We start from the raw sequence: 22,619 nt of genomic DNA on the forward strand, positions 1-22,619 counted from the left end.
AGAGCACCTGTCAAATTCAGCATGGAGCTGCCACCAGCCCATACCCTGCTCTGTGGGTCACCCACAGGTGCCCAAAAACATACACTAGGGGCACAGGGTTGTACCCCTACCCATGGGTGCCATAAGGGTATCCCATGGGTCTGTTCACCAAACCAAAAGAGAGCTGCACTGCCAGGAGTCCCACACGGACTCCGGGGCAGAAAACATAACAGAACACACGGTAAAAACAGAAAAAGGACAAGGATTCAGAGGCCCTGTCCCTCAGATGCATTTCCAGCATCACAGTCGCCCCCCCCAGACTGAGGTGGAGGGTGTCTAATCTCCCACGGGATAGACACCCTCATCCAGACGGTCAACATACCTTCTGGAAAGGCCATCTGCATTATCGTGACTCTTCCCTGGTCTGTGCTCTATGGTGAAGTCTAGCCCTTGTAAGCTAATCGACCACCTGAGCAATTTCGGGTTCTCACCCTTCATCTGCATAAGCCACTTCAGGGGCTTATGATCGGTTTGGACCTTGAAGGTAGACCCCGTAAGGTAGGGCCTAAAACGCCTAAGGCTCCAAACTATACTAAAACACTCCTTTTCAACAGTAGCCCACCTAAGTTCTCTACCCTTGAGTTGTCTACTGATGAATATGATAGGGTGTTCTCTCCCTTTGTCATCTAACTGGGACAAGACAGCTCCAATTCCGGTGTCGCAGGCATCCGTCTGGACGATAAAGGGTCGGCTGTAGTCAGGCGCACTCAACACAGGTGCCCTACACAGACTTTCTTTCAAGCCATCAAAGGCCCTCTGACAGTCTTCAGTCCAATTAACCTGCCTAGGCTGCTTGGGCGAAGTTAGAGCTGTCAGAGGTGCAGCTATGGTCCCATAGTCTGCCATGAAATTGCGATAGTACCCAGTGAGGCCCAAAAAGGCTCTCACCTGGGTTTGAGTAGTGGGAGTCTCCCAGTTCTGTACATCCTGTACTTTACTGGCGAGAGGTTGGATTTGACCCCCTCCTACCTCATGACCAAGATAGGTAACTTTCCCCTGAGCTATCTGGCACTTGGTAGCCTTGATAGTGAGGTTAGCCCTTTTCAAGGCCTGCAACACCCTATCCAGATGTGTCAAATGCTCTTCCCAGGTGGAACTGTAGACGGCAATGTCGTCTAAGTAAGCCACACAAAAGGCTTCCAGCCCACTGAGCGCATGGTTGACCAATCTCTGGAAGGTGGCAGGGGCATTCTTCAACCCAAAAGGCATGACCCTAAACTGGTAGAGTCCCTCAGGTGTTGAGAAGGCCGTCTTTTCCTTGGCATGGTCCGTCAGAGCTATTTGCCAATAGCCTGAAGTGAGGTCAAAGGTGCTCACAAACTTGGCAGCACCTATAGTGTCCACAAGCTCATCAGCCCGGGGCAACGGGTGCGCGTCAGTCTTGGTGACGGCATTGACTCCTCGGTAGTCCACACAGAACCTCCAATCCTTGGCACCCGCCGGGGAACTTGCCTTGGGGACAAGGACCACTGGACTGGACCAGGGGCTGGTTGAGGGTTCAATAACACCCAGATCCAACATCTTGGCGACCTCAGCCTGGATGTGGTTCTTAACGGTATCTGACATACGGTAGCTCCTGCTTTTGACAGGCACACTGTCACCAGTGTCAATTTCGTGCTTACACCACGGTGTAAGGCCTGGCTTCAGTGAAAACAGAGAGGCATACTGTTGGAGCAAAGCCCTACAGGCCCTCTGTTGCTCTGTTGTCAAATCTGGAGAGAGATGTACTCCCTCCACGGAGCCATCCTGAGGGTTGCTATGCAGCAAATCAGGAAGGGGCTCACTCTCATCCTCTTCTTGCCCAGAAGCTAGCAAGAGACATGAGACTTCCGCTCGCCTGTGGAAAGGCTTGAGCCTGTTGACATGGAATAGCTGAGGAGCTACCCCAGGGGCTCCCATGTCAACCAGATAGTTGACTTCGCCCATCTTGGAGATGATCCTGAAGGGTCCAGTCCACTTGTCTGCCAAAGCTCTAGGCTTGGTAGGCTCCATCACAAGGATTTCCTGTCCCGGAGTCCAATCCACTTGCGAAGCTTTCAGGTCATGCCAGTACTTGTTCAATTCCTGGCTGGCCTTGAGGTTTGCTGTTGCCTGACCCATCATTTGTGTCATCCTCCGCCTGAGGCCTAACACATAGTCCCCCACTTGCTTGGCGGGACCTGGAGGGGTGGCTTCCAAGCCTTCTCGGATCAAGGCGAGGGGCCCCCTCACGGGATGTCCAAAGAGTAGCTCAAAGGGGCTGAAACCAACACCCTCTTGAGGTACCTCTCTGTAAGCAAACAGCAGGCATGGCAGGAGGAGATCCCATTTCCTCCTTAGGGGCTCTTCCAAAGCACCTAGCATGCCCTTGAGAGTTTTGTTAAACCTCTCAACCAGACCATTGGTCTGGGGGTGGTAAGAGGTGGAGAACTTGTAGGTTACCCCGCACTCTTTCCACATGGTTTTCATGTAACTCGACATGAAGTTGGATCCTCTGTCAGAGACAACCTCCTTGGGGAATCCAACACGGGTGAAAATGCCCAGGAGAGCCCTGGCAACCACCTTGGCCGTAACCGTCCAAAGGGGTATCGCCTCAGGGTACCTGGTGGCATGATCTACCAAGACCAGGATGAACCGATGTCCACCTGAAGTGGGAGGGTCAAGGGGACCGACGATGTCGATGCCCACCCTCTCAAAAGGGGTGCCAACCACTGGCAATGGCTGCAGTGGGGCAATGACACTGCCTCCAGTCTTGCCAGACAGCTGACAAGTTGGGCAGGTCCTGCAGTGGGACTCCACTTCTACTCCCATCCGTGGCCAGTAGAAATGGGCAGAGAGCCTCTGCTTAGTCTTCTTGGTCCCAAGATGACCAGCCAAGGGCACCTCATGCGCCAACTGCAGTAGGAAGGGCCTGTAAACCTGGGGTACCACCAACCTCTTGCGGGCACCAGGTTCAGGCTTAGTGGGCTCACTAACAAGGAGCTCACCCTCCCAATAAATCCGGAAATTCCTAGGCACCTCTCCTTGTGCCTGGGCCAGGGCCTGTTTCCTCAGTCCCTCGAGAGAGTGGCACTCTCTCTGTCCCTTACAGAAGTCCGCCCGGGAGGGTCCCCCTTCAGCTAACAAGCATTGAAGGTCGGGATGATCCTCCGGGTTAAGAACCTCTCCCACAGGAGAGTCTTCTGTCTCTTCTCCCAAAGGAGTTGAGTTTGGGTTTTCCACTGGACCCAGCCCGTCCGGAGCATGGATCCCAATGGGTGCGGCAGGAAGAGAAGGTGCTCCCTCCACAGGGGTGGCCTTCTTGGTCTTCCTCCTTCTTGCCTTAGGCCTCGCCTTTGGCTCGGGTAACTGACCCACAGCCAGACCCGATGTCACCTGTGATCTAGTGACGGCAGCAGCAGTCATGGGAAGACCATCTGAGATCAACCCCAACTCTACTAGATCATTCCCTAACAAAATGTTAGCAGGGACATTGTCCTGAACCAGGACAGGAAGCTTCGCTGTCTTGTCGCCAATCATGAGTGTGACTAAGGCTACAGGTGATAATTTGGGAGGCCCACCAGCTAACCTGGTGGTTTGCAGAGGAGCACCTTCATAGTCCTCTGGCTTGAGCAGGGTCCTGTCCACCACTGTCATGCTTGCCCCAGTGTCTCTCAAACCAGTAGAAGGCTGGCCATTCAAGAGGACACTTCTCAAAAATCTACGGGTGTTCTGTGGGATAGTCGCCAGTACTTCCGCGTACTGGTCCCAGGCCCCAAGGGACACTAAGGAAATCTCCACCGGAGCACCAAATGTGATACCGGCAGAGGAGGGGAGGACAGTGGCCTCCACCTCAGACACGGGGTAAGGGTAGGTCAGGCTGACAGCCTGTACTCCAAGTGCCTTACCTTTACACTTGGGGTCACCCCTTTTGTGATCCAGAGCCCCACAGTCCCAACAAGCGCCAGGAGTGCGAGGTACGGTACTGGAACCACTGGGAGCCTGCTTTGCAGCAGGTGGACCACTACTCTTATTCCCACCCCCAGATGATTTATCCCCACTAGATTTGTGGGTCTTAGGAGAGGAAGGTTTTGGTTTACCCGACTGTGATTGCTTGGGGGACTCCTCAGCCTTCTGAGAGGCCCCCTTCTCTTTATCCTTGTCCTTCCCACTGGAGTCCTTAGGGGACACCCGGTGGGAGACCCACCTGTCAGCCAACCTAGCCAGCTTAAAGGGGTCCAAAATGTTCTGGTCAGCCACATACTGACGCAGCTCTGGTGAACAGGCTTCAGAGAAATGCTCAAAAAACAAGAGGTGGGACAATTCAACAAAAGTCTTAACCTTGTATCCATCGATCCACCCCATCATGTTCATGTGCGCAGCACTCACCCAGTCAACCCAAGACATATTCTCCTTTTTCTTAAAATCCCTGAACCTTCTAAGGTATTGGGTAGGTGTCTTGCCGAACTTGGCAATCAAAGCAGACTTCATACACTCGTACTGACCCCTTTCTTCCACACTCAGCTTCAGAATACAGTCATACCCGGTTTGAGGCACTCTGCTTAACAAACACTTCGCCCAATCCCTTTTATCCACATCATGAATCTCACAAGCCATTTCAAACGCTTCAATCCATTGGAGGATTTCCGAACCCTCCACAAATACACCAACCAAATCTTTCATAAACTTGGTGGCTGGGGACCTGACACTCTCACTGGATCTAGCTGAAGTCTCCACTCTAGCTTTCTCTAGCTGGATCCTCTGACATTCAGTGTCCTGGCTCTTGAGTTCAAGGTCCTTATTTTTGAGTGCAACTTGTTGAGCCAACTCCTCTTTCTTAAGCTCAGCATCTATTTCCAACTTGCGGTATTCAAAGGCCAATTTCATCCTCAATAACTCAAGTTCTAAGGAATTGCTGGAGTTTGGAACAGAGTCAGCAGGAATGGCGGCATTCCCAGAAACAGATTCAGCAGAAACCCCAGGGGCAGAGTCCTCATTGGTTGCATCCCCCCCCTCATCAAGAGTTTCACTGTCAGTCTGGTAGTCCACCAGGGCAGCTATCATCTCCGCCCTAGACTTATCCACAAAGTCTAACTCCCTAGCTTCACAAGCACTCTGGAGAGCCTCCAAGCTCATCCGAGTTAATTTGCCATTCGCAATAGACTCCATTGTTTGTAATGCAGTTACCTTGTACACAACTAAACCTTAATTCAATAAAGGGCAAATATCCTTTGTAAGTGGCACGGTTATACACTGATTCTTAAAACCATAAGCATCCCACCGCTTGCCACCAGTGCGACGAGAAAAACGGATCTCAATGACCGGTGGGGGGTGTCTGTACTCCCACTCCCAATATGGTGGAGGAGAGGCACAGGAGACCCCAGCCAAGATTCTCTATTCGGTAGCAATGGTCGAGCAATCAAGGCCTAGCTTCTCAGGAGGTGATGCAGGCTGGTTCTTAAGTACAGTGTATCCCCAAGCCCCCACAAAGGAATATCCACACTCTGTATTGGTTAGAACACAGTCTTTATATAATCAATAGTTACGGTTATGTACATTCATCACGATAACTCACTTTGTACTCTGGCAAAATCTACAATGACAAATATTTACAATCCTAAAGTGGTACCACCCTAGATCTTATTGAAGTGCATGAACAATACTGTACAATGTCACACAGACCAATAGAGTGAAACCAGCAATAGAGAGAAGAGAGGAAATAAGATGTTTGAGCAATAGGCAGAATACTGACCCCTACCACTAGGCACAGTTCTGTGTGGAGATCCCCCCACCTGGGCAACCTGTAAAGAAAGATATAGCACCAGCCCAGTCCATGTATTGCTCTGCAAGTCTTATTTTCCTCTATAATGTTTTTACCCCCCCAATGTACCTGGTGGAGTCGACTAACGTCGAGGGACTCGTTGTTCGGCGACGGGGAATCGACGGCCCTTCTTGAATGCCTTCCCTTTCAAACGGGAGGCACGGGGCGTCGAACGTCCGTCGACAAACGAGGCAGAACGATGTCGAAGAGGCGGCAGCTTCGTCCGAGCGGTGCTCGTCGGCGTCGGGGCGTCGGCGTCCTGCAAGGCGGAGGTGTGCGGGGCACCTCGATGACAATAGTTCTGGACCGCAAAGATTGTAGAGACGGGAGCCCAGCAAGGGCGTCGAGTCGTCCGAGTCTTTGAGGTCGTCGGGTGGCGGGAAACCCACCGGCAGGTTTCTCCTCGGCGCGTTGGTCGGCCTCGACTTTCTCCGGCAGGATAAGCGGTCGACGATGCGGTCGAGAGAGTCCTTCAATTGAATGTTCTTAGGCGATGGAGCAGACGGCTCCAGTCGTCGGCGGCACAGCGTCAAGTGGTTCCCACGGCTGGGCAACACAACTTCGACGGGCCTCCAGCGGTTCCACAAACCTGTGAACCCTGGTCGACGGCAATGGACTTCGACGACGTCGATGTCCGGGTGCTTCACTTCGATCTCCTCGGCGGTCCCGTCTCGGGTCAACAGCCTTTCGAGGACCTGTCTTCCAGGGCGCTTTGGCGAAGATGGAGCGGTGCTCGATGGTCCCTCGGAGCACGGGAAGAGGGCGCCTTACCAGGTCCTCTCTCGGGTCAGCCCTCGACGAATTTAGACAGCCTTCGGATCGGTCGAAGCAAATGCCACAGCAAGTCTTCTTCTTCCAGCTGGACGTCGAGGATCAGCAGTTCCAGTTACTCTTGAGTGGAGACTCAGCTTCTGGACACTTCTGAACTTCTGAACCCCAATGGTTGCTTCTCAACCAATGGTTCCTTCAGAACTGCACTGAACAATTTCCAGTGGTGAGAGGTCCCCAGATATACTATCCTCTCTCTCATCCACACTGCTGGCACACACACAGCAGCCAATCACACTGCAGGGCATTCATGCAGTCAGTCAGCCAATCAGGCACACGGTGCATTCAGGCCACACTCCTCCCTTCCAGACACTCACAACAAGGAATGTGGATTGGAACAAGTACCCAGCCATTCAACACTACACACTGCATTCAGGCCAGTTTCGGGCAGGGCTGTCTCAGTCTTTGTCTCACATGCCAGAAACCAGACAACCACAACAAGGAGTGTATATTGGTCACACACTCCATTCACCCAGGTCCCACCCACAGGAGGTACCCATAACATACAGTCACTGGGAAGGCTCCAGTCAGTCTAGCTGGGCCTTCACAACAATACCATATATGGAACTTCCACCCAACAGCCAGTCAGGGGGAAGGGACAGAGTCAGGGCTTCCCAGGACTTTGGGAAAAACAAGACAACAGGCAATAGAAAGCAAGAGGCCACAGGGGCCATCTTGTTTCTATCAGGAATCAACTGATCCCAATGGCAGGGCCTGGGCATCCCAAAATGGAGGATACCCAGAGCACCTGTCAAATTCAGCATGGAGCTGCCACCAGCCCATACCCTGCTCTGTGGGTCACCCACAGGTGCCCAAAAACATACACTAGGGGCACAGGGTTGTACCCCTACCCATGGGTGCCATAAGGGTATCCCATGGGTCTGTTCACCAAACCAAAAGAGAGCTGCACTGCAAGGAGTCCCACACGGACTCCGGGGCAGAAAACATAACAGAACACACGGTAAAAACAGAAAAAGGACAAGGATTCAGAGGCCCTGTCCCTCAGATGCATTTCCAGCATCACACCGCAAAGGTATGATTTGCCCAAATTGCCCCAGATTTTATTACCCAGACACCCCCGCAAAGTCCGAAATGTGGGAAAAAATACGCAATTTCCGCACATTTCGCTCGGCTCACCCATCGAAACACGCCCCCAACAACACATGGCCTACCGTCACGCGTTCCCACAGGTGTCCCGATGAAAACGGTACCTCACATGTGTGGGTGCACCTACCTGGCCGCCAAGGGGAAAGCCTAAAACACAAGTAACCCCAAGTCTGTTTTCACACCGGAAATGTCACACTCTCACATCATACAGATATGGCCCTCGGGTGTCCAAGCCACCAAGGAAAAAAGGGAACCCCATGCATTTCCGAAAAGAGGACACCCGTGGGAATCCGCAGAGGTATGATATGCCCAAATCGCCCCAGAATTTATTACCCAGACACCCCCGCAAAATCCGAAATGTGGGAAAAAATACGCATTTTCCTCACATTTCGCTCGACTCACCCATCGAAACACGCCCCCAACAACACATGGCCTACTGTCCCGCGTTCCCACAGGTGTCCCGATGAAAACGGTACCTCACATGTGTGGGTGCACCTACCTGGCCGCCAAGGGGAAAGCCTAAAACACAAGTAACCCCAAGTCTGTTTTCAGAGGGAAATCTCAGACATTCTGCCGACCGGCACAATGTACAGATATGGGCCTCGGGTGTCCAAGCCACCGAGGAAAACAGGGAACCCCATGCATTTCCGAAAAGAGGACACCCGTGGGAATCCGCAGAGGTATGATATGCCCAAATTGCCCCAGAATTTATTACCCAGACACCCCTGCAAAGTCCGAAATGTGGGAAAAAATACGCAATTTCCGCACATTTCGCTCGGCTCACCCATCGAAACACGCCCTCAACAACACATGGCCTACCGTCGCGCATTCCCACAGGTGTCCCGATGAAAACGGTACCTCACATGTGTGGGTGCACCTACCTGTCCGCCAAGGGGAAAGCCTAAAACACAAGTAACCCCAAGTCTGTTTTCACACCGGAAATGTCACACTCTCACATCATACAGATATGGGCCTCGGGTGTCCAAGCCACCAAGGAAAACTGGGAACCCCATGCATTTCCGAAAAGAGGACACCCGTGGGAATCCGCAGAGGTATGATATGCCCAAATCTCCCCAGAATTTATTACCCAGACACCCCCGCAAAGTCCGAAATGTGGGAAAAAATACGCATTTTCCTCACATTTCACTCGACTCACCCATCGAAACACGCCCCCAACAACACATGGCCTACCGTCCCGCGTTCCCACAGGTGTCCCGATGAAAATGGTACCTCACATGTGTGGGTGCACCTACCTGGCCGCCAAGGGGAAAGCCTAAAACACAAGTAACCCCAAGTCTGTTTTCAGAGGGAAATCTCAGACATTCTGCCGACCGGCACAATGTACAGATATGGGCCTCGGGTGTCCTAGCCACCCAGGAAAACAGGGAACCCCATGCATTTCCGAAAAGAGGACACCCATGGGAATCCGCAGAGGTATGATATGACCAAATTGCCCCAGAATTTATTACCCAGACACCCCCGCAAAGTCCAAAATATGGGAAAAAATACGCATTTTCCTCACATTTTGCTCGACTCACCCATCGAAACACGCCCCCAACAACACATGGCCTACTGTCCCGCGTTCCCACAGGTGTCCTGATGAAAACGGTACTTCACATGTCTGGGTGCACCTACCTGGCCGCCAAGGGGAAAGCCTAAAACACAAGTAACCCCAAGTCTGTTTTCAGAGGGAAATCTCAGACATTCTGCCGACCGGCACAATGTACAGATATGGGCCTCGGGTGTCCAAGCCACCGAGGAAAACAGGGAACCCCATGCATTTCCGAAAAGAGGACACCCGTGGGAATCCGCAGAGGTATGATATGCCCAAATTGCCCCAGAATTTATTACCCAGACACCCCTGCAAATTCCGAAATGAGGGGAAAAAAACGCTTTTTCCGCACATTTCGCTCGTCGCACCCATCGAAACACGCCCCCAACAACACATGGCCTACCGTCACGCGTTCCCACAGGTGTCCAGATGAAAACGGTACCTCACATGTGTGGGTGCACCTACCTGTCCGCCAAGGGGAAAGCCTAAAACACAAGTAACCCCAAGTCTGTTTTCACACCGGAAATGTCACACTCTCACATCATACAGATATGGGCCTCGGGTGTCCAAGCCACCAAGGAAAACTGGGAACCCCATGCATTTCCGAAAAGAGGACACCCGTGGGAATCCGCAGAGGTATGATATGCCCAAATCTCCCCAGAATTTATTACCCAGACACCCCCGCAAAGTCCGAAATGTGGGAAAAAATACGCATTTTCCTCACATTTCACTCGACTCACCCATCGAAACACGCCCCCAACAACACATGGCCTACCGTCCCGCGTTCCCACAGGTGTCCCGATGAAAATGGTACCTCACATGTGTGGGTGCACCTACCTGGCCGCCAAGGGGAAAGCCTAAAACACAAGTAACCCCAAGTCTGTTTTCAGAGGGAAATCTCAGACATTCTGCCGACCGGCACAATGTACAGATATGGGCCTCGGGTGTCCTAGCCACCCAGGAAAACAGGGAACCCCATGCATTTCCGAAAAGAGGACACCCATGGGAATCCGCAGAGGTATGATATGACCAAATTGCCCCAGAATTTATTACCCAGACACCCCCGCAAAGTCCAAAATATGGGAAAAAATACGCATTTTCCTCACATTTTGCTCGACTCACCCATCGAAACACGCCCCCAACAACACATGGCCTACTGTCCCGCGTTCCCACAGGTGTCCTGATGAAAACGGTACTTCACATGTCTGGGTGCACCTACCTGGCCGCCAAGGGGAAAGCCTAAAACACAAGTAACCCCAAGTCTGTTTTCAGAGGGAAATCTCAGACATTCTGCCGACCGGCACAATGTACAGATATGGGCCTCGGGTGTCCAAGCCACCGAGGAAAACAGGGAACCCCATGCATTTCCGAAAAGAGGACACCCGTGGGAATCCGCAGAGGTATGATATGCCCAAATTGCCCCAGAATTTATTACCCAGACACCCCTGCAAATTCCGAAATGAGGGGAAAAAAACGCTTTTTCCGCACATTTCGCTCGTCGCACCCATCGAAACACGCCCCCAACAACACATGGCCTACCGTCACGCGTTCCCACAGGTGTCCAGATGAAAACGGTACCTCACATGTGTGGGTGCACCTACCTGGCCGCCAAGGGGAAAGCCTAAAACACAAGTAACCCCAAGTCTGTTTTCACACCGGAAATGTCACACTCTCACATCATACAGATATGGGCCTCGGGTGTCCAAGCCACCGAGGAAAACAGGGAACCCCATGCATTTCCAAAAAGAGGACACCCGTGGGAATCCGCAAAGGTATGATATGCCCAAATTGCCCCAGATTTTATTACCAAGACACCCCTGCAAAGTCCGAAATGTGGGAAAAAATACACAATTTCCGCACATTTCGCTCGGCTCACCCATCGAAACACGCACCCAACAACACATGGCCTACTGTTGCGCGTTCCCACAGGTGTCCCGATGAAAATGGTACCTCACATGTGTGGGCGCACCTACCTTGCCGCCAAGGGGAAAGCCTAAAACACAAGTAACCCCAAGTCTGTTTTCACACCGGAAATGTCACACTCTCACATCATACAGATATGGGCCTCGGGTGTCCAAGCCACCAAGGAAAACAGGGAACCCCATGCATTTCCGAAAAGAGGACACCCGTGGGAATCCGCAGAGGTATGATATGCCCAAATCGCCCCAGAATTTATTACCCAGACACCCCCGCAAAGTCCGAAATGTGGGAAAAAATACGCATTTTCCTCACATTTCGCTCGACTCACCCATCGAAACACGTCCCCAACAACACATGGCCTACCGTCCCACGTTCCCACAGGTGTCCCGATGAAAACGGTACCTCACATGTGTGGGTGCACCTACCTGGCCGCCAAGGGGAAAGCCTAAAACACAAGTTATCCCAAGTCTGTTTTCAGAGGGAAATCTTAGACATTCTGCCGACCGGCACAATGTACCGATATGGGCCTCGGGTGTCCAAGCCACCGGAGAAAACAGGGAACCCCATGCATTTCCGAAAAGAGGACACCCGTGGGAATCCGCAGAGGTATGATATGCCCAAATTGCCCCAGAATTTATTACCCAGACACCCCTGCAAAGTCTGAAATGTGGGGAAAAAAACGCTTTTTCAGCACATTTTGCTCGACGCACCCATCGAAACACGCCCCCAACAACACATGGCCTACCGTCACGCGTTCCCAGAGGTGTCCCGATGAAAATGGTACTTCACATGTGTGGGTGCACCTACCTGGCCGCCAAGGGGAAAGCCTAAAACAGAAGTAACCCCAAATCTGTTTTCACACCGGAAATGTCACACTCTCACATCATACAGATATGGGCCTCGGGTGTCCAAGCCACCAATGAAAACAGGGAACCCCATGCATTTCCGAAAAGAGGACACCCGTGGGAATCCGCAAAGGTATGATATGCCCAAATTGCCCCAGATTTTATTACCCAGACACCCCCGCAAAGTCTGAAATGTGGGAAAAAATACGCAATTTCCGCACATTTCGCACGGCTCACCCATCGAAACACGCCCCCAACAACACATGGCCTACCGTCGCGCATTCGCACAGGTGTCCCGATGAAAACGGTACCTCACATGTGTGGGTGCACCTACCTGGCCGTCAAGGGGAAAGCCTAAAACACAAGTAACCCCAAGTCTGTTTTCACACCGGAAATGTCACACTCTCACATCATACAGATATGGGCCTCGGGTGTCCAAGCCACCAAGGAAAACTTGGAACCCCATGCATTTCCGAAAAGAGGACACCCGTGGGAATCTGCAGAGGTATGATATGCCCAAATCGCCCCAGAATTTATTACCCAGACACCCCCGCAAAGTCCGAAATGTGGGAAAAAATACGCATTTTCCTCACATTTCACTCGACTCACCCATCGAAACACGCCCCCAACAACACATGGCCTACCGTCCCGCGTTCCCACAGGTGTCCCGACGAAAACGGTACCTCACATGTGTGGGTGCACCTACCTGGCCGCCAAGGGGAAAGCCTAAAACACAAGTAACCCCAAGTCTGTTTTCAGAGGGAAATCTCAGACATTCTGCCGACCGGCACAATGTACAGATATGGGCCTCGGGTGTCCAAGCCACCGAGGAAAACAGGGAACCCCATGCATTTCCGAAAAGAGGACACCCGTGGGAATCCGCAGAGGTATGATATGCCCAAATTGCCCCCGAATTTATTACCCAGACACCCCTGCAAAGTCCGAAATGTGGGGAAAAAAATGATTTTTCCGCACATTTCGCTCAACGCACCCATCGAAACACGCCCCCAACAACACATGGCCTACCGTCACGCGTTCCCACAGGTGTCCCGATGAAAACGGTACCTCACATGTGTGGGTGCACCTACCGGGCCGCCAAGGGGAAAGCCTAAAACACAAGTAACCCCAAGTCTGTTTTCACACCGGAAATGTCACACTCTCACATCATACAGATATGGGCCTCGGGTGTCCAAGCCACCGAGGAAAACAGGGAACCCCATGCATTTCCGAAAAGAGGACACCCGTGGGAATCCGCAAAGGTATGATATGCCCAAATTGCCCCAGATTTTATTACCCAGCTAACCCCGCAAAGTCCGAAATGTGGGAAAAAATACGCAATTTCCGCACATTTCGCTCGGCTCACCCATCAAAACACGCCCCCAACAACACATGGCCTACCGTCGCGCATTCCCACAGGTATCCCGATGAAAACGGTACCTCGCATGTGTGGGTGCACCTACCTGGCCGCCAAGGGGAAAGCCTAAAACACAAGTAACCCCAAGTCTGTTTTCAGAGGGAAATCTCAGACATTCTGCCGACCGGCACAATGTACAGATATGGGCCTCGGGTGTCCAAGCCACTGAGGAAAACAGGGAACCCCATGCATTTCTGAAAAGAGGACACCCGTGGGAATCCGCAGAGGTATGATATGCCCAAATTGCCCCAGAATTTATGACCCAGATACCCCTGCAAAGTCCGAAATGTGGGGAAAAAAACGCTTTTTCCGCACATTTCGCTCGATGCACCCATCGAAACACGCCCCCAACAACACATGGCCTACCGTCACGCGTTCCCACAGGTGTCCCGATGAAAACGGTACCTCACATGTGTGGGTGCACCTACCTGGCCGCCAAGGGGAAAGCCTAAAACACAAGTAACCCCAAATCTGTTTTCACACCGGAAATGTCACACTCTCACATCATACAGATATGGGCCTCGGGTGTCCAAGCCACCAAGGAAAACAGGGAACGCCATGCATTTCCGAAAAGAGGACACCCGTGGGAATCCGCAAAGGTATGATATGCCCAAATTGCCCCAGATTTTATTACCCAGACACCCCCGCAAAGTCCGAAATGTGGGAAAAAATACGCAATTTCCGCACATTTCGCTCGGCTCACCCATCGAAACACGCCCCCAACAATACATGGCCTACCGTCGCGCATTCCCACAGGTGTCCCGATGAAAACGGTACCTCACATGTGTGGGTGCACCTACCTGGCCGGCAAGGGGAAAGACTAAAACACAAGTAACCCCAAGTCTGTTTTCACACCGGAAATGTCACACTGTCACATCATACAGATATGGGCCTCGGGTGTCCAAGCCACCAAGGAAAACTGGGAACCCCATGCATTTCCGAAAAGAGGACACCCGTGGGAATCCGCAGAGGTATGATATGCTCAAATCGCCCCAGAATTTATTACCCAGACACCCCCGCAAAGTCCGAAATGTGGGAAAAAATACGCATTTTCCTCACATTTCACTCGACTCACCCATCGAAACACGCCCCCAACAACACATGGCCTACCGTCCCGCGTTCCCACAGGTGTCCCGATGAAAACGGTACCTCACATGTGTGGGTGCACCTACCTGGCCGCCAAGGGTAAAGCCTAAAACACAAGTAACCCCAAGTCTGTTTTCAGAGGGAAATCTCAGACATTCTGCCGACCGGCACAATGTACAGATATGGGCTTCGGGTGTCCAAGCCACCGAGGAAAACAGGGAACCCCATGCATTTCCGAAAAGAGGACACCCGTGGGAATCCGCAGAGGTATGATATGCCCAAATTGCCCCAGAATTTATTACCAAGACACCCCTGCAAAGTCCGAAATGTGGGGAAAAAAATGCTTTTTCCGCACATTTCGCTCAACGCACCCATCGAAACACGCCCCCAACAACACATGGCCTACCGTCACGCGTTCCCACAGGTGTCCCGATGAAAACGGTACCTCACATGTGTGGGTGCACCTACCTGGCCGCCAAGGGGAAAGCCTAAAACACAAGTAACCCCAAGTCTGTTTTCACACCGGAAATGTCACACTCTCACATCATACAAATATGGGCCTCGGGTGTCCAAGCCACCAAGGAAAACAAGGAACCCCATGCATTTCCGAAAAGAGGACACCCGTGGGAAACCGCAAAGGTATGATATGTCCAAATTGCCCCAGATTTTATTACCCAGACAACCCCGCAAAGTCCGAAATGTGGAAAAAAATACGCAATTTCCGCACATTTCGCTCGGCTCACCCATCGAAACACGCCCCCAACAACACATGGCCTACCGTCGCGCATTCCCACAGGTATCCCAATGAAAACGGTACCTCACATGTGTGGGTGCACCTACCTGGCCGCCAAGGGGAAAGCCTAAAACACAAGTAACCCCAAGTCTGTTTTCAGAGGGAAATCTCAGACATTCTGCCGACCGGCACAATGTACAGATATGGGCCTCGGGTGTCCAAGCCACCGAGGAAAACAGGGAACCCCATGCATTTCTGAAAAGAGGACACCCGTGGGAATCCGCAGAGGTATGATATGCCCAAATTGCCCCAGAATTTATTACCCAGACACCCCTGCAAAGTCCGAAATGTGGGGAAAAAAACACTTTTTCAGCACATTTCGCTCGACGCACCCATCAAAACACGCCCCCAACAACACATGGCCTACCGTCACCCGTTCCCACAGGTGTCCCGATGAAAACGGTACCTCACATGTGTGGGTGCACCTACCTGGCCGCCAAGGGGAAAGCCAAAAACACAAGTAACCCCAAGTCTGTTTTCACACCGGAAATGTCACACTCTCACATCATACAGATATGGGCCTCGGGTGTCCAAGCCACCGAGGAAAACAGGGAACCCCATGCATTTCCGAAAAGGGGACACCGGTGGGAATCAGCAAATGTATGATATGTCCAAATTGCCCCAGATTTTATTACCCAGACACCCCCGCAAAGTCCGAAATGTGGGAAAAAATACGCAATTTCCGCACATTTCGCTCGGCTCACCCATCGAAACATGCCCCCAACAACACATGGCCTACCGTCCCGCATTCCCACAGGTGTCCCAATGAAGACTGTACCTCACATGTGTGGGTGCACCTACCTGGCCGCCAAGGGGAAAGCCTAAAACACAAGTAACCCCAAGTCTGTTTTCACACTGGAAATGTCACACTCTCACATCATACAGATATGGGCCTCGGGTGTCCAAGCCACCAAGGAAAAAAGGGAACCCCATGCATTTCCGAAAAGAGGACACCCGTGGGAATCCACAGAGGTATGATATGCCCAAATCGCCCCAGAATTTATTACCCAGACACCCCAGCAAAGTCCGAAATGTGGGAAAAAATACGCATTTTCCGCACATTTTGCTCGACTCACCCATCGAAACACGCCCCCAACAACACATGGCCTACTGTCCCACGTTCCCACAGGTGTCCCGATGAAAACGGTACCTCACATGTGTGGGTGCACCTACCTGGCCACCAAGGGGAAAGCCTAAAACACAAGTAACCCCAAGTCTGTTTTCAGAGGGAAATCTCAGACATTCTGCCGACCGGCACAATGTACAGATATGGGCCTCGGGTGTCCAAGCCACCGAGGAAAACAGGGAACCCCATACATTTCCGAAAAGAGGACACCCGTGGGAATCCGCAGAGGTATGATATGCCCAAATTGCCCCAGAATGTATTACACAGACACCCCTGCAAAGTCCGAAATGTGGGGAAAAAAACGCTTTTTCCGCACATTTCGCTCGACGCACCCATCTAAACACGCCCCCAACAACACATGGCCTACCGTCACGCGTTCCCACAGGTGTCCAGATGAAAACGGTACATCACATGTGTGGGTGCACCTACCTGGCCGCCAAGGGGAAAGCCTAAAACACAAGTAACCCCAAGTCTGTTTTCACACCGGAAATGTCAAACTCTCACATCATACAGATATGGGCCTCGGGTGTCCAAGCCACCGAGGAAAACAGGGAACCCCATGCATTTCCGAAAAGAGGACACCCGTGGGAATCCGCAAAGGTATGATATGCCCAAATTGCCCCAGATTTTATTACCCAGACACCCCCGCAAAGTCCGAAATGTGGGAAAAAATACGCAATTTCCGCACATTTCGCTCGGCTCACCCATCGAAACACGCCCCCAACAACACATGGCCTACCGTTGCGCGTTCCCACAGGTGTCCCGATGAAAACGGTACCTCACATGTGTGGGCGCACCTACCTGGCCGCCAAGGGGAAAGCCTAAAACACAAGTAACCCCAAGTCTGTTTTCACACCCGAAATGTCACACTCTCACATCATACAGATATGGGCCTCGGGTGTCCAAGCCACCGAGGAAAACAGGGAACCCCATGCATTTCCGAAAAGAGGACACCCGTGGGAATCCGCAAAGGTATGATATGCCCAAATTGCCCCAGATTTTTTTACCCAGACACCCCTGCAAAGTCCGAAATGTGGGAAGAAATACGTAATTTCCGCACATTCCGCTCGGCTCACCCATCGAAACACGCCCCCAACAACACATGGCCTACCGTCGCGCATTCCCACAGGTATCCCGATGAAAACGGTACCTCACATGTGTGGGTGCACCTACCTGGCCGCCAAGGGGAAAGCCTAAAACACAAGTAACCCCAAGTCTGTTTTCAGAGGGAAATCTCAGACATTCTGCCGACCGGCACAATGTACAGATATGGGCCTCGGGTGTCCAAGCCACCGAGGAAAACAGGGAACCCCATGCATTTCCGAAAAGAGGACACCCGTGGGAATCCGCAGAGGTATGATATGCCCAAATTGCCCCAGAATTTATTACCCAGACACCCCTGCAAAGTCCGAAATGTGGGGAAAAAAACGCCTTTTCCGCACATTTCGCTCCACGCACCCATCGAAACACGCCCCCAACAACACATGGCCTACCGTCACCCGTTCCCACAGGTGTCCCATTGAAAACGGTACCTCACATGTGTGGGTGCACCTACCTGGCCGCCAAGGGGAAAGCCGAAAACACAAGTAACCCCAAGTCTGTTTTCACAGCGGAAATGTCACACTCTCACATCATACAGATATGGGCCTCGGGTGTCCAAGCCACCGAGGAAAACAGGGAACCCCATGCATTTCCGAAAAGAGGACACCCGTGGGAATCCGCAAAGGTATGATATGCCCAAATTGCCCCAGATTTTATTACCCAGACACCCCCGCAAAGTCCAAAATGTGGGAAAAAATACACAATTTCCGCACATTTCGCTCGGCTCACCGATCAAAACACGCCCCCAACAACACATGGCCTACCGTCCCGCGTTCCCACAGGTGTCCCGATGAAAACAGTACCTCACATGTGTGGGTGCACTTACCTGGCCGCCAAGGGGAAAGCCTAAAACACAAGTAACCCCAAGTCTGTTTTCAGAGGGAAATCTCAGACATTCTGCCGACCGGCACAATGTACAGATATGGGCCTCGGGTGTCCAAGCCACCGAGGAAAACAGGGAACCCCACGCATTTCCGAAAAGAGGACACCCGTGGGAATCCGCAGAGGTATGATATGCCCAAATTGCCCCAGAATTTATTACCCAGACACTCCTGCAAAGTCCGAAATGTGGGGAAAAAAATGCTTTTTCCGCACATTTCGCTCGACGCACCCATCGAAACATGCCCCCAACAACACATGGCCTACCGTCACGCGTTCCCACAGGTGTCCCGATGAAAACGGTACCTCACATGTGTGGGTGCACCTACCTGGCCGCCAAGGGGAAAGCCTAAAACACAAGTAACCCCAAGTCTGTTTTCACACCGGAAATGTCACACTCTCACATCATACAGATATGGGCCTCGGGTGTCCAAGCCACCGAGGAAAACAGGGAACCTCATGCATTTCCGAAAAGAGGACACCCGTGGGAATCCGCAAAGGTATGATATGCCCAAATTGCCCCAGATTTTATTACCCAGACACCCCCGCAAAGTCCGAAATGTGGGAAAAAATATGCAATTTCCGCACATTTCGCTCGGCTCACCCATCGAAACACGCCCCCAACAACACATGGCCTACCGTCCCGCATTCCCACAGGTGTCCCGATGAAAACGGTACCTCACATGTGTGGGTGCACCTACCTGGCCGCCAAGGGGAAAGCCTAAAACACAAGTAACCCCAAGTCTGTTTTCAGAGGGAAATCTCAGACATTCTGCCGACCGGCACAATGTACAGATATGGGCCTCGGGTGTCCAAGCCACCGAGGAAAACGGGGAACCCCATGCATTTCCGAAAAGAGGACACCCGTGGGAATCCGCAAAGGTATGATATGCCCAAATTGCCCCAGATTTTATTACCCAGACACCCCCGCAAAGTCCGAAATGTTGGAAAAAATACGCAATTTCCGCACATTTCGCTCGGCTCACCAATCAAAACATGCCCCCAACAACACATGGCCTACCGTCACGCGTTCCCACAGGTGTCCCGATGAAAACGGTACCTCACATGTGTGGGTACACCTACCTGGCCGCCAAGGGGAAGGCCTAAAACACAAGTAACCCCAAGTCTGTTTTCACACCGGAAATGTCACACTCTCACATCATACAGATATGGGCCTCGGGTGTCCAAGCCACCAAGGAAAACAGGGAACCTCATGCATTTCCGAAAAGAGGACACCCGTTGGAATCCGCAAAGGTATGATATGCCCAAATTTCCCCAGATTTTATTACCCAGACACCCCCGCAAAGTCCGAAATGTGGGAAAAAATATGCAATTTCCGCACATTTCGCTCGGCTCACCCATCGAAACAGGCCCCCAACAACACATGGCCTACCGTCCCGCATTCCCACAGGTGTCCCGATGAAAACGGTACCTCACATGTGTGGGTGCACCTACCTGGCCGCCAAGGGGAAAGCCTAAAACACAAGTAACCCCAAGTCTGTTTTCAGAGGGAAATCTCAGACATTCTGCCGACCGGCACAATGTACAGATATGGTCCTCGGGTGTCCAAGCCACCGAGGAAAACGGGGAACCCCATGCATTTCCGAAAAGAGGACACCCGTGGGAATCCGCAGAGGTATGATATGCCCAAATTGCCCCAGAATGTATTACCCAGACACTCCTGCAAAGTCCGAAATGTGGGGAAAAAAACGCTTTTTCCGCACATTTCACTCGACGCACCCATCGAAACACGCCCCCAACAACACATGGCCTACCGTCACGCGTTCCCACAGGTGTCCCGATGAAAATGGTACCTCACATGTGTGGGTGCACCTACCTGGCCGCCAAGGGGAAAGCCGAAAACACAAGTAACCCCAAGTCTGTTTTCATACCGGAAATGTCACACTCTCACATCATACAGATATGGGCCTCGGGTGTCCAAGCCACCGAGGAAAACAGGGAACCTCATGTATTTCCGAAAAGAGGACACCCGTGGGAATCCGCAAAGGTATGATATGCCCAAATTGCCACAGATTTTATTACCCAGACACCCCCGCAAAGTCCGAAATGTGGGAAAAAATACGCAATTTCCGCACATTTCGCTCGGCTCACCCATCAAAACACGCCCCCAACAACACATGGCCTACCGTCAAACGTTCCCACAGGTGTCCCGATGAAAACGATACCTCACATGTGTGGGTGCACCTACCTGGCCGCCAAGGGGAAAGCCTAAAATACAAGTAACCCCAAGTCTGTTTTCACACCGGAAATGTCACACTCTCACATCATACAGATATGGGCCTCGGGTGTCCAAGCCACCAAGGAAAAAAGGGAACCCCATGCATTTCCGAAAAGAGGACAACCGTGGGAATCCGCAGAGGTATGATATGCCCAAATCTCCCCAGAATTTATTACCCAGACTCCCCCGCAAAGTCCGAAATGTGGGAAAAAATACGCATTTTCCTCACATTTCGCTCGACTCACCCATCGAAACACGCCCCCAACAACACATGGACTACTGTCCCGCGTTTCCACAGGTGTCCCGATGAAAACGGTACCTCACATGTATGGGCGCACCTACCTGGCCGCCAAGGGGAAAGCCTAAAACACAAGTAACCCCAAGTCTGTTTTCACACCGGAAATGTCACACTCTCACATCATACAGATATGGGCCTCGGATGTCCAAGCCACCAAGGAAAACAGGGAACCCCATGCATTTCCGAAAAGAGGACACCCGTGGGAATCTGCAGAGGCATGATATGCCCAAATCGCCCCAGAATTTATTACCCAGACACCCCCGCAAAGTCCAAAATGTGGGAAAAAATACGCATTTTCCTCACATTTCGCTCGACTCACCCATCGAAACACGTCCCCAACAACACATGGCCTACCGTCCCGCGTTCCCACAGGTGTCCCGATGAAAACGGTACCTCACATGTGTGGGTGCACCTACCTGGCCGCCAAGGGGAAAGCCTAAAACACAAGTAACCCCAAGTCTGTTTTTAGAGGGAAATCTTAGACATTCTGCCGACCGGCACAATTTACAGATATGGGCCTCGGGTGTCCAAGCCACCGAGGAAAATGGGGAACCCCATGTATTTCCGAAAAGAGGACACCCGTGGGAATCCGCAGAGGTATGATATGCCCAAATTGCCCCAGAATTTATTACCCAGACACCCCTGCAAAGTCTGAAATGTGGGGAAAAAACGCTTTTTCCGCACATTTCGCTCAACGCATCCATCGAAACACGCCCCCAACAACACATGGCCTACCGTCACGCATTCCCACAGGTGTCCCGATGAAAACGGTACCTTACATGTGTGGGTGCACCTACCTGGCCGCCAAGGGGAAAGCCTAAAACACAAGTAACCCCAAATCTGTTTTCACACCGGAAATGTCACACTCTCACATCATACAGATATGGGCCTCGGGTGTCCAAGCCACCAAGGAAAACAGGGAACCCCATGCATTTCCGAAAAGAGGACACCCGTGGGAATCCGCAAAGGTATGATATGCCCAAATTGCCCCAGATTTTATTACCCAGACACCCCCGCAAAGTCTGAAATGTGGGAAAAAATACGCAATTTCCGCACATTTCGCTCGGCTCACCCATCGAAACACGCCCTCAACAACACATGGCCTACCGTCGCGCATTCCCACAGGTGTCCCGATGAAAACGGTACCTCACATGTGTGGGTGCACCTACCTGGCCGGCAAGGGGAAAGCCTAAAACACAAGTAATCCCAAGTCTGTTTTCACACCGGAAATGTCACACTCTCACATCATACAGATATGGGCCTCGGGTGTCCAAGCCACCAAGGAAAACTGGGAACCCCATGCATTTCCGAAAAGAGGACACCCGTGGGAATCCGCAGAGGTATGATATGCCCAAATCTCCCCAGAATTTATTACCCAGACACCCCCGCAAAGTCCGAAATGTGGGAAAAAATACGCATTTTCCTCACATTTAACTCGACTCACCCATCGAAACACGCCCCCAACAACACATGGCCTACCGTCCCGCGTTCCCACAGGTGTCCCGATGAAAATGGTACCTCACATGTGTGGGTGCACCTACCTGGCCGCCAAGGGGAAAGCCTAAAACACAAGTAACCCCAAGTCTGTTTTCAGAGGGAAATCTCAGACATTC

The sequence above is a fragment of the Ambystoma mexicanum genome, chromosome 2q, assembly GCF_040938575.1.
Source record: "Ambystoma mexicanum isolate Mex_15411 chromosome 2q, UKY_AmexF1_1, whole genome shotgun sequence".
In the NCBI taxonomy this organism is placed as follows: Eukaryota; Metazoa; Chordata; class Amphibia; order Caudata; family Ambystomatidae; genus Ambystoma; species Ambystoma mexicanum.